The 10193-nt window shown below is 44.5% G+C and overlaps 1 long non-coding RNA gene across 1 annotated transcript; it reads right to left on the bottom strand.

Moving 5' to 3' along the window:
* Positions 1 to 244: 244 nt before the first annotated feature.
* LOC137346045 (uncharacterized) lies at positions 245 to 4776 on the bottom strand. The gene is made up of 2 exons (XR_010968641.1): positions 4619 to 4776; positions 245 to 809 (listed from the first exon to the last, which is right to left on the bottom strand). It is a non-coding gene; the product is annotated as an uncharacterized lncRNA (long non-coding RNA).
* Between the last annotated feature and the right edge of the window lie 5417 nt (positions 4777 to 10193).

Below are 10193 nucleotides of genomic sequence, written 5' to 3'. Positions count from 1 at the left end.
AAACATTAGATTAAGTTTATGCACTCCGAAACGCATGGGATATAATTTGCATCTAAGAGTTTACTATCAACGTCAGTTCTAGAGGAATACAGTTAATTATTTCTGCACCAGCTGCCCTATACTGCTCAGGATGTATATTCAGTACAGGGATGTCTCTGGACTATCTTGTACTCTCTCTCAATCTCACTCTCCGGTTTAACCTCTTTCTATACAAATTAATCAATGACACTCTTTACACATAGCAAATTGACCAACTGTTATATTTCACACTATCCTGCACATCAAATGTATCCGAGTCAAACTATTCAAAGTATCTCTTACATTGTTGATTGTTTGTTCTGGAGCTCAGTTATATATATTGTCCTGATCCTCTGGAATAGCTTTCAGAACAGTCTTTCACACCAGGGAGAGGGATTCTCCATTTAACTGATGTACCTGTTTAATATGACAGAGTGATTCATCCAGTTCAGATGGAACTCCTTCTTAGTCATTCTCCCTGAAGCTGACTCTAGGTCGGTACCTAGCTTGCTATGTAAGCTCTGTTTTCACTTGAACTGATCTTTGCAGGGATCTCGAGATAGTCACCGTCATCTGCCTCTGAATTTTCCTGCAATATCAGAGGTGAGGACAGCGAGGACGGGTTTGTTGTCCTTCCTCGATCGTCTGCTTTCGAAAGTTCCTTTGTTCCTGGGATCCACAGGTAAAGTATTGTTGTTTGTTGCTGCTCAACTCTCAGCTTCCCCACCTTGTAGCCATTGTTGGATTTTGTCCAGATGGTTTTGCACTGTTCAGGTCGCTGATGGGAGTGTCTGGGATTTACAGAGAGGGAAAATCGTGTCACCATCTGTATTGTTAATTTGGTGCTAAGTGACCGAGTTCAATCATACCAATTATTTATCTAATATGTTGTTTACCAGCTGTTTTCTTCACCTGTCTTTAGTCATTACAACTAGTCTAAGAATAGAACCTAACGACTATGAGCCAGTTCCCTCACCAGGTATCTACTCCCCTCTCCGACTCAGGAACTAAACCCTGCCGTTTGATCTCATTCTTGCTGTTCTCCGTTTAGCATTGAATACGTTTTGAGCCTTTTTATTTCTCATTGCTCCCCATCGACCATTTATCTCCCAATTTATAATTGATAATGTATTACTTATTTTCAGTTAGTTTCCTTGTGTTTTCTTTTTATTGGTTTATTTGTGTTTCCTTCACTGAGCTGCTACTTCTGACAATTATTTATATTTCATTACCTCGCTGTTCATTTACTCGTATAGTTAAATGACCGGACATTTACCCAGAGCTCTGTTGTGTTTCCACCGCACTTTAGATAGAGTTTGTAATGGAACAAAAGCAGCTCAACTGGAATTTCAAAAGTATGTATTTGATCAGTCTATGGTCTTTTCTAAAAGATTTAAATGTATTCACTCCAAACTCTATACATCACATGGCAATTTGATAGTAAAATTCAATCAATTACACAATTCTAGCAGCTGTAAAGAGTTCAGTTCCCATCCCCAGTTCCTGCAGTAAAGTATATTTCACATCAAATACCATCAGACTATTTTGTTTTAACCAGGTGGGTGATTCCCTATTTCTGTTCGTTTGGGATATACCCAAAGTTATTACGGGAAGCGAGGGAAGAGATTGCCGCGCCTTTGGCGATGATCTTTGCGTCTTCACTGTCCACTGGAGTTCTTTCTTTCTTTTTTCTTTTGGGCCTCCTTATCTCGGGAGACAATGGATACGCGCCTGGAGGTGGTCAGTGGTTTGTGAAGCAGCGCCTGGAGTGGCTATAAAGGCCAATTCTGGAGTGACAGGCTCTTCCACAGGTGCTGCAGAGAAATTTGTTTGTCGGGGCTGTTGCACAGTTGGCTCTCCCCTTGCGCCTCTGTCTTTTTTCCTGCCAACTACTAAGTCTCTTCGACTCGCCACAATTTAGCCCTGTCTTTATGGCTGCCCGCCAGCTCTGGCGAATGTTGGCAACTGACTCCCACGACTTGTGATCAATGTCACACGATTTCATGTCGCGTTTGCAGACGTCTTTAAAGCGGAGACATGGACGGCCGGTGGGTCTGATACCAGTGGCGAGCTCGCTGTACAATGTGTCTTTGGGGATCCTGCCATCTTCCATGCGGCTCACATGGCCAAGCCATCTCAAGCGCCGCTGACTCAGTAGTGTGTATAAGCTGGGGGTGTTGGCCGCCTCAAGGACTTCTGTGTTGGAGATATAGTCCTGGCACCTGATGCCAAGTATTCTCCGAAGGCAGCGAAGATGGAATGAATTGAGACGTCGCTCTTGGCTGGCATACATTGTCCAGGCCTCGCTGCCGTAGAGCAAGGTACTGAGGACACAGGCCTGATACACTCGGACTTTTGTGTTCCGTGTCAGTGCGCCATTTTCCCACACTCTCTTGGCCAGTCTGGACATAGCAGTGGAAGCCTTACCCATGCGCTTGTTGATTTCTGCATATAGAGACAGGTTACCGGTGATAGTTGAGCCTAGGTAGGTGAACTCTTGAACCACTTCCAGAGCGTGGTCGCCAATATTGATGGATGGAGCATTTCTGACGTCCTGCCCCATGATGTTCGTTTTCTTGAGGCTGATGGTTAGGCCAAATTCATTTGGCCACTGGAGTAGTACCAGATGATTGGAGGGTGGCAAATGTTATTCCCTTGTTCAAGAAAGGGAATAGGGATAACCCTGGGAATTACAGACCAGTCAGTCTTACGTCGGCGGTGGGCAAATTATTGGAGAGGATTCTGAGAGACAGGATTTATGATTATTTGGAAAAGCATAGTTTGATTAGAGATAGTCAGCATGGCTTTGTGAGGGGCAGGTCATGCCTCACAAGCCTTATTGAATTCTTTGAGGATGTGACAAAACACATTGATGAAGGAAGAGCAGTGGATGTGGTGTATATGGATTTTAGCAAGGCGTTTGATAAGGTTCCCCATGGAAGGCTCATTCAGAAAGTAAGGAGGCATGGGATACAGGGAAATTTGGCTGTCTGGATACAGAATTGGCTGGCCCATAGAAGACAGAGGGTGGCAGTAGATGGAAAGTATTCAGCCTGAAGCTAGGTGACCAGTGGTGTTCCGCAGGGATCTGTTCTGGGACTTCTGCTTTTTGTGATTTTTATAAATGACTTGGATGAGGATGTGGAAGGCTGGGTTAGTAAGCTTGCCGATGACACAAAGGTTGCTGGAGTTGTGGATAGTGTGGAGGGCTGTTGTCGGTTGCAACGGGACATTGACAGGATGCAGAGCTGGGCTGAGAAGTGAAAGATGGAGTTCAACCTGGAAAAGTGTGAAGTGATTCATTTTGTAAGGTCAAATTTGAATGCAGAATACAGGCTTAAAGAAAGGATTCTTGGCAGTGTGGAGGAACAGAGGGATCTTAGATTTTTTTTTAGATTTAGATTTAGAGATACAGCACTGAAACAGGCCCTTCGGCCTACCGAGTCTGTGCCGTCCATTAACCACCCATTTATACTAATCCTACACTAATCCCAAATTCCTACCACATCCTCACCTGTCCCTATATACCCCTACCACCTACCTATACTAGGGGCAATTTATAATGGCCAATTTACCTATCAACCTGCAAGTCTTTTGGCTGTGGGAGGAAACCCACGCAGACACAGGGAGAACTTGCAAACTCCACACAGGCAGTACCCAGAATTGAACCCGGGTCGCTGGAGCTGTGAGGCTGCGGTGCTAACCACTGCGCCACTGTGCCGCCCACAGACGTGGGGTCCACGTCCATAGATCCCTCAAAGTTGCCACCCAAGTTGATAGGGTTGTTAAGAAGGCGTATGGTGTGTTGGCTTTCATTAAGAGGGGGATTGAGTTTAAGAGCCGCGAGGTTATGCTGCAGCTCTATAAAGCCCTGATTAGACCACATTTGGAGTATTGTGTTCAGTTCTGGTCGCCTCAGTATAGGAAGGATGTGGAAGCTTTAGAGAGGGTGCAGAGGAGATTTACCAGGATGCTGCCTGGACTGGAGGGCATGTCTTATGAAGAAAGGTTGAGGGAGCTAGGGCTTTTCTCATTGGAGCGAAGAAGGATGAGAGGTGACTTGATAGAGGTGTACAAGATGATGAGAGGCATAGATAGAGTGGATAGCCAGAGACTTTTTCCCAGGGCGGAAAGGGCTATCACCAGGGGGCATAATTTTAAGGTGATTGGAGGAAGGTTTCGGGGAGATGTCAGAGGTAGGTTCTTTACACAGAGAGTGGTGGGTGCGTGGAATGCGCTGCCAGCGGTGGTAGTAGAAGCAGATACATTAGGGACATTTAAGCAACTCTTGGATAGGTACATGGATGATAGTAGAATGAAGGATATGTAGTTAGTTTGATCTTAGAGTTGGTTAAAGGGTCGGCACAACATCGTGGGCCGAAGGGCCTGTCCTGTGCTGTACTGTTCTATGTTCTATGTTCTCTTTTACAGCTAACGTGATGACAATTGTGATCCTGTCCCGGGGAAAGTGCGGTCTCTCCAGATGTATCACTCACTACCTGGTCGCCATGTCGGGGGCGGATCTACTGGTCGTTATCACTGACGTGATATTTTTTCGGATTAATGATTATTATTTCCCGAATACCTTCCTGTTACTCACCCCTGTGTGCTCTTTCAACATCGTCCTGCTTCGTGCAGCCACTGATATTTCTGTCTGGTTAACAGTCGCTTTCACTTTTGATCGTTTTGTTGCTATTTGTTACCAGAAACTGAGGACTAAATATTGCACCGAGAAAACGGCAGCTGTAGTTATAGGAACTGTGTGTCTGCTGTTCTGTTTAAAAAACATTCCCTGGTACTTTATATTTGAACCCTACATTACAATCGACAACAGACCCTGGGGCTGTTATCAAAAGCTGCAGTATTACACATTAACTGCATGGGTAGCATTTAGCTGGATTGACCGCTGTCTCACCCCACTGCTCCCAACATTCCTGATATTACTGCTCAATGCTCTGACCATTGGACACATTTTGGCGGCCAATCGAGTCCGCAGGAGGCTGAGAGGCAGAAAGAATGAAATGGATCATAATGATCCGGAGATGGAGAGCAGAAGGAAATCTATCATTTTACTGTTCGCTATATCTGGAAACTTCATACTACTATGGATGACGTATGTGATATATTTCCTATTAATACAAATTACAAACCATTATTATTTAACAGATTTCAATGACCCGATGGCTATCGCAGACTATACCAGCTACATGCTCCTGCTTTTAAGCTGCTGCACAAACACGTGTATTTATGCAGTGACCCAGACTAAATTCAGAGAGGAGCTGAAGAATGGGGTAACATCTCCAGTGAGAATAATATTTAAATTATTGAAACATAGAAAATAACACAGGAATTCCCAGCATTGAATCTGAATTGCATCTCATATCCCATTCCAATGTTATTTGTGTCTCATGTCTGAACTGAATGGATTCCACCTCTGCCTCACTCTGCTCCAGATATAATGCTGGGCAATATCTGACACAGGCTGTATTTTCAATGTAGAAATCAGTGACAAAGGCAATATCCAGATGGTAATAGGGGTAGGCATTTCACTGGATTAAATCCTAGTCATGAACCCATGAAGATAAAAGACGCAGCACTGAGGCATAGGCTGGTTGAAAAATGTCCGGGTAAATAAAGAATCTGCATCAGAACATGTGGGAAATACTAGGGGCATGTGAAAGTAGAATAAGCCTCTCCCCGATTGATGTCTAATAAAATCAGGAGATGAAGGTCAAATGTCTGTGAATTACTTGCAGAAAAATAAACAGATCATTATTGTGAAGGGAATTTGCTGTTTGGACTTGTTCTCTCTGGATTTCGGAAACAGCCTATCTTTCAGAATCAGCTCTGTGAATTTTTGGACACTCAGTATTGAGGTTAGAACAATGACACTTCTGAACATGTGTCTATGAACAGCAGCTTTTCCAGTTGTGATCCTCTGCACTTGAGTCTATAAACAGTGGTGTTTCCTGCAGTAAGACTCCTCGGCTTGTGTCTCTGAACAATAGCCTTTCTGGTCGTGAGTCCTCAGGAATTGTATTTCTGAGCAGTGATGTTTCCAGCAGTCTCCTGTCCTGCTATGTATGAACAGTGATGTTTAGAGGAATATGTCCCATCTACCAGTGTCTGTAAACAGTGATGTTTCCTGGAATATGTTCCCTTTACCAGCGCCTGTGAACAGTGGCGTGACTCACAGCAGCAAGTCCCCTGTATCTGTGTCTATTAACAGTGGTGTTTGCAGCAGTGAATCCCCTGTATCTGTGTCTATTATCAGTGGTGTTTGCAGCAGTGAGTCCCCTGTATCTGTGTCTATTATCAGTGGTGTTTGCAGCAGTGAATCCCCTCTATCTGTGTCTATTATCAGTGGTGTTTGCAGCAGTGAGTCCCCTGTATCTGTGTCTATTATCAGTGGTGTCTGTGATAGCTTGTCACCTGTATCTGTGTCTATGTTTGCAGCAGTGAATCCCCTCTATCTGTGTCTATTATCAGTGGTGTATGTGATAGCTTGTCACCTGTATCTGTGTCTATGTTTGCAGCAGTGATTCCCCTGTATCTGTGTCTATTATCAGTGGTGTCTGTGATAGCTTGTCACCTGTATCTGTGTCTATGTTTGCAGCTGTGAGTCCCCTGTATCTGTGTCTATTATCAGTGGTGTATGTGATAGCTTGTCACCTGTATCTGTGTCCATGTTTGCAGCAGTGAGTCCCTGCATTGTTGTCAATGAAAAGTGATGCTTTCAACAGTGCACTTCCTGTATTTGTGTCAATGAGGAGAAGAAGTGTGAAATGCTGAGCAGCAGCAGGGGGAGACGGCAGCTGAATTTCACTTCAGGAAGAAGTGGACTAGTTAGTCCAGGGCCCACTGTCAGGTTTCTGGGATCCTCGGACGGGGTGGGTTGTGGGAGAGGGTGTGCACCGTGACAACAATAACATCCGAGCAATGTGAGCAATAAAACAGTTACACTAGCACCGAGCTCTCCTCAACAGTTACTGAGGTTTCAGTTAGCAAAAACATTCTGACTCTCCATTTCACTGGGATACTGTCATGATTAGATTAGAGATACAGCACTGAAACAGGCCCTTCGGCCCACCGAGTCTGTGCCGAACATCAACCACCCATTTATACTAATCCTACACTAAACATCCCCACCTGTCCCTATATTTCCCTACCACCTACCTATCCTAGTGACAATTTATAATGGCCAATTTACCTATTGACATTATCATTCAATTCTCCATATCCAGTCAATTCTGCAGAAATGAAAGGAAATACTTCTGTATATTTGCCCATCGTATCTGTGCCGGCCATCAAGCACCTATCTATTCGAATCCCATTTCCCAGCACTTGGCCCAAAGCCTTACATGCTATGACGTTTCAATTGCTCATCTAAATACTTAACTTTTGTGAGGGTTCCTGTCTCTGTCACCCCTTCAGGCAGTGTGTTCCAGATTCCAAACATCCTCTTGGTGAAAAAGATTTTCCTCAAATCCCCTCTAAACCTCCTGCCCCTTACCTTAAATCTATGCCCCATGGTTATTGACACCTCCACTAAGGGAAAAAGTTTCTTCCGATCTACCCTATCTGTGCCCCTCATAATTTTGTATACCTCAATCAGCCCCCCACCCTACCCTCAGCCTTCTCTGCTCTAAGGAAAACAACCCTACCCGATCCAGTCTCTCTTCATAGTTGAAATGCTCCAGCTCAGGCAACATCCTGGTGAATCTCCTCTGCATCCTCTCCAGTTCAATCACATCCTTCCTCTAGTCTGGTGACCAGAACTGTACACAGTACTCCAGCTGTGGCCTAACTTGCATTTTATACAGCTCCATCATAACCTCCCTACTCTTAGATTCTATGCCTCGACTAATAAAGACAAGAATCCCATATGCCTTCCTAACCACCTTATCTACCTCTGCTGCTGCCTTCAGTGATCTATGGACAAGTACACCAAGGACCCTCTGACCCTCTGTCCTTCCTAGGTTCCTACCATCCATTATATATTCCCTTGCCTTGTTAGTCCTCCCAAAATGCATCACCTCACACTTCTCAAAATTAAATTCCTTTTGCCACTGCTCTGCCCATCTTAACAGCCCATCTATAGCGTCCTGTAATCTAAGGCTTTCCTCCTCACTATTTACGACACCACCAATTTTCGTGCCATCTGCTAACTTACTGATCATACCTCCGATATTCACGTCTAAATCATTAATGTACACGACAAACAGCAAGGGTGCCAGCACCGATCCCTGTGGTACACCACTAGTCACAGGCTTCGAATCGCAAAAACAACCCTCGACCATCACCCTCTGCCTTCTGCCACGAAGCCAATTTTGGATCCAAATTGCCCTGGATCCCATGGGCTCTTACCTTCTTGACCAATCTCCCATGCGGGACCTTATCAAAAGCCTTACTGAATGCCACGTAGAGAACATCAACAGCTTTACCTACATCTACACACCTAGTCACCTCCTCAAAAAATTCAATCACATTTATGAGACATGATCGCCTCCTGACAAAGCCATCCTGACTATTCTTGATTATTCCCTGCCTCTCCAAGTGGAGATTAATCCTATCCCTCAGAAGTTTTTCCAATAGTTTCCCTACCACTGATGTTAGACTCACTGGCCTGTAATTACCTGGTTTAACCCTACTACCCTTCTTGAATAATGGTACCACATTTGCTGTCCTCCAGTCCTCTGGCACCTTTCCTGTGGCCAGAGAAGATTTGAAAATTTGTGTCAGAGCCCCTGCAATCTCCTCCCTTGCCTCACATAGCAGCCTGGGATACATCTCATCTGGGCTTGGGATTTATCCACTTTTAAGCCCGCTAAAACCCCTCATACCTCCTCCCTTTCAATGCTATTTTTTTCAAGTATATCACAATCCCCCTCCCTGATCTCTATACCAACATTGTCCTTTTCCATCGTGAACACAGATGAAAAGTAATCATTTAAAATCTCACTACGTCATCCAGCTCCACACACAGATTGCCGCTTTGGTCCCGACTGGGCCCTACTCTTTCCCTGCTTATCCTCTTGCCCCTAATATACCTATAAAACACCTTGGGACTTCCCTTTATCTTGCCCGTCAGTGTTTTTTCATGCCCCCTCTTTGCTTTCCTAATTACTTTTTTAAGTACACCCCTACACTTTCTATACTCCTCTCAGATCTCCACCATTTTCAGCCCTCTGAATCTGCTGTATGCCTCCCTTTTTTTTCCTTATCCAATCCTCTATATCCCTTGTCATTGAGGGTTCCCTGGACTTGTTGGTCCTACCCTTCACCTTTACGGGAACATGTTGGCCCTGAACTCTCACTATTTTCTCTTTGAATGGCTCCCACTTGTCTGATGTAGACTTTCCTGCAAGTAGCTGCTCCCAGTCCACTTTGGCTAGATCCTGTTTTATCATATTGAAATCAGCCTTCCCCCAATTCAGTATCTTTATTTCTGGTCCATCTTTGTCCTTTTCCGTAACGACATTAAATCTTAGAGTTATGGTCACTGTCCTTGAATTGCTCCCCCACTGACACTTCTACCATTTGTCATCCTGCTCTGCCATTCAATAAGATCAGAGCTGGGATGGTGGGATTGTCTTATGAGGAAAGATTGAGAAACCTGGGCTTGTATTCTCTAGAGTCCAGAAGAGTGAAATGTGATCTGATTTAATCTTACAAAATTCTTCCAGGACGTGACAGGGTTAATGTAGATAGGATGTTCCCCATGGCTGGTGAGTCTAGAACCATGGGACATAGTCTCTGAATAAGGAGTAGACCATTTAAAACTTAGAACTTCTTCACTCAGAGGTCTGTGAATCTTTGGAACTCTCTACCCGAGAGTCCTGTGGAAGCTCAATCATTGTGCATGCTCAAGACAGAAATCGAAAGATATGTGGATGCTAATGACATCAAAGAATATTGGGATAACTCAGGCAAGTGGTATTGAGGTAGATGATTCACTCTGATCTAATTGAATGTCAGAACAGGCTGGATGGGCTGAATGGTCTACCCCCGCTCCTATGTTCCGAGCTGATCATATACATCAACTCCACCTTCCCACACAATCCCCATGTTCCTGAAGTTCATCAGTGCACAAAATCTATCAATCTCTGTCTTGAATACACTCACCACCTGAACATCCACAGCCCTCAGGGATACAGAATTCCAAAGACTCACAA

The sequence above is a fragment of the Heterodontus francisci genome, chromosome 29 (genome assembly GCF_036365525.1).
Source record: "Heterodontus francisci isolate sHetFra1 chromosome 29, sHetFra1.hap1, whole genome shotgun sequence".
Lineage (NCBI taxonomy): Eukaryota > Metazoa > Chordata > Chondrichthyes > Heterodontiformes > Heterodontidae > Heterodontus > Heterodontus francisci.
Note: the sequence above shows the minus strand (reverse complement) of the source record. Positions and strands in the feature narration are given on the sequence as shown.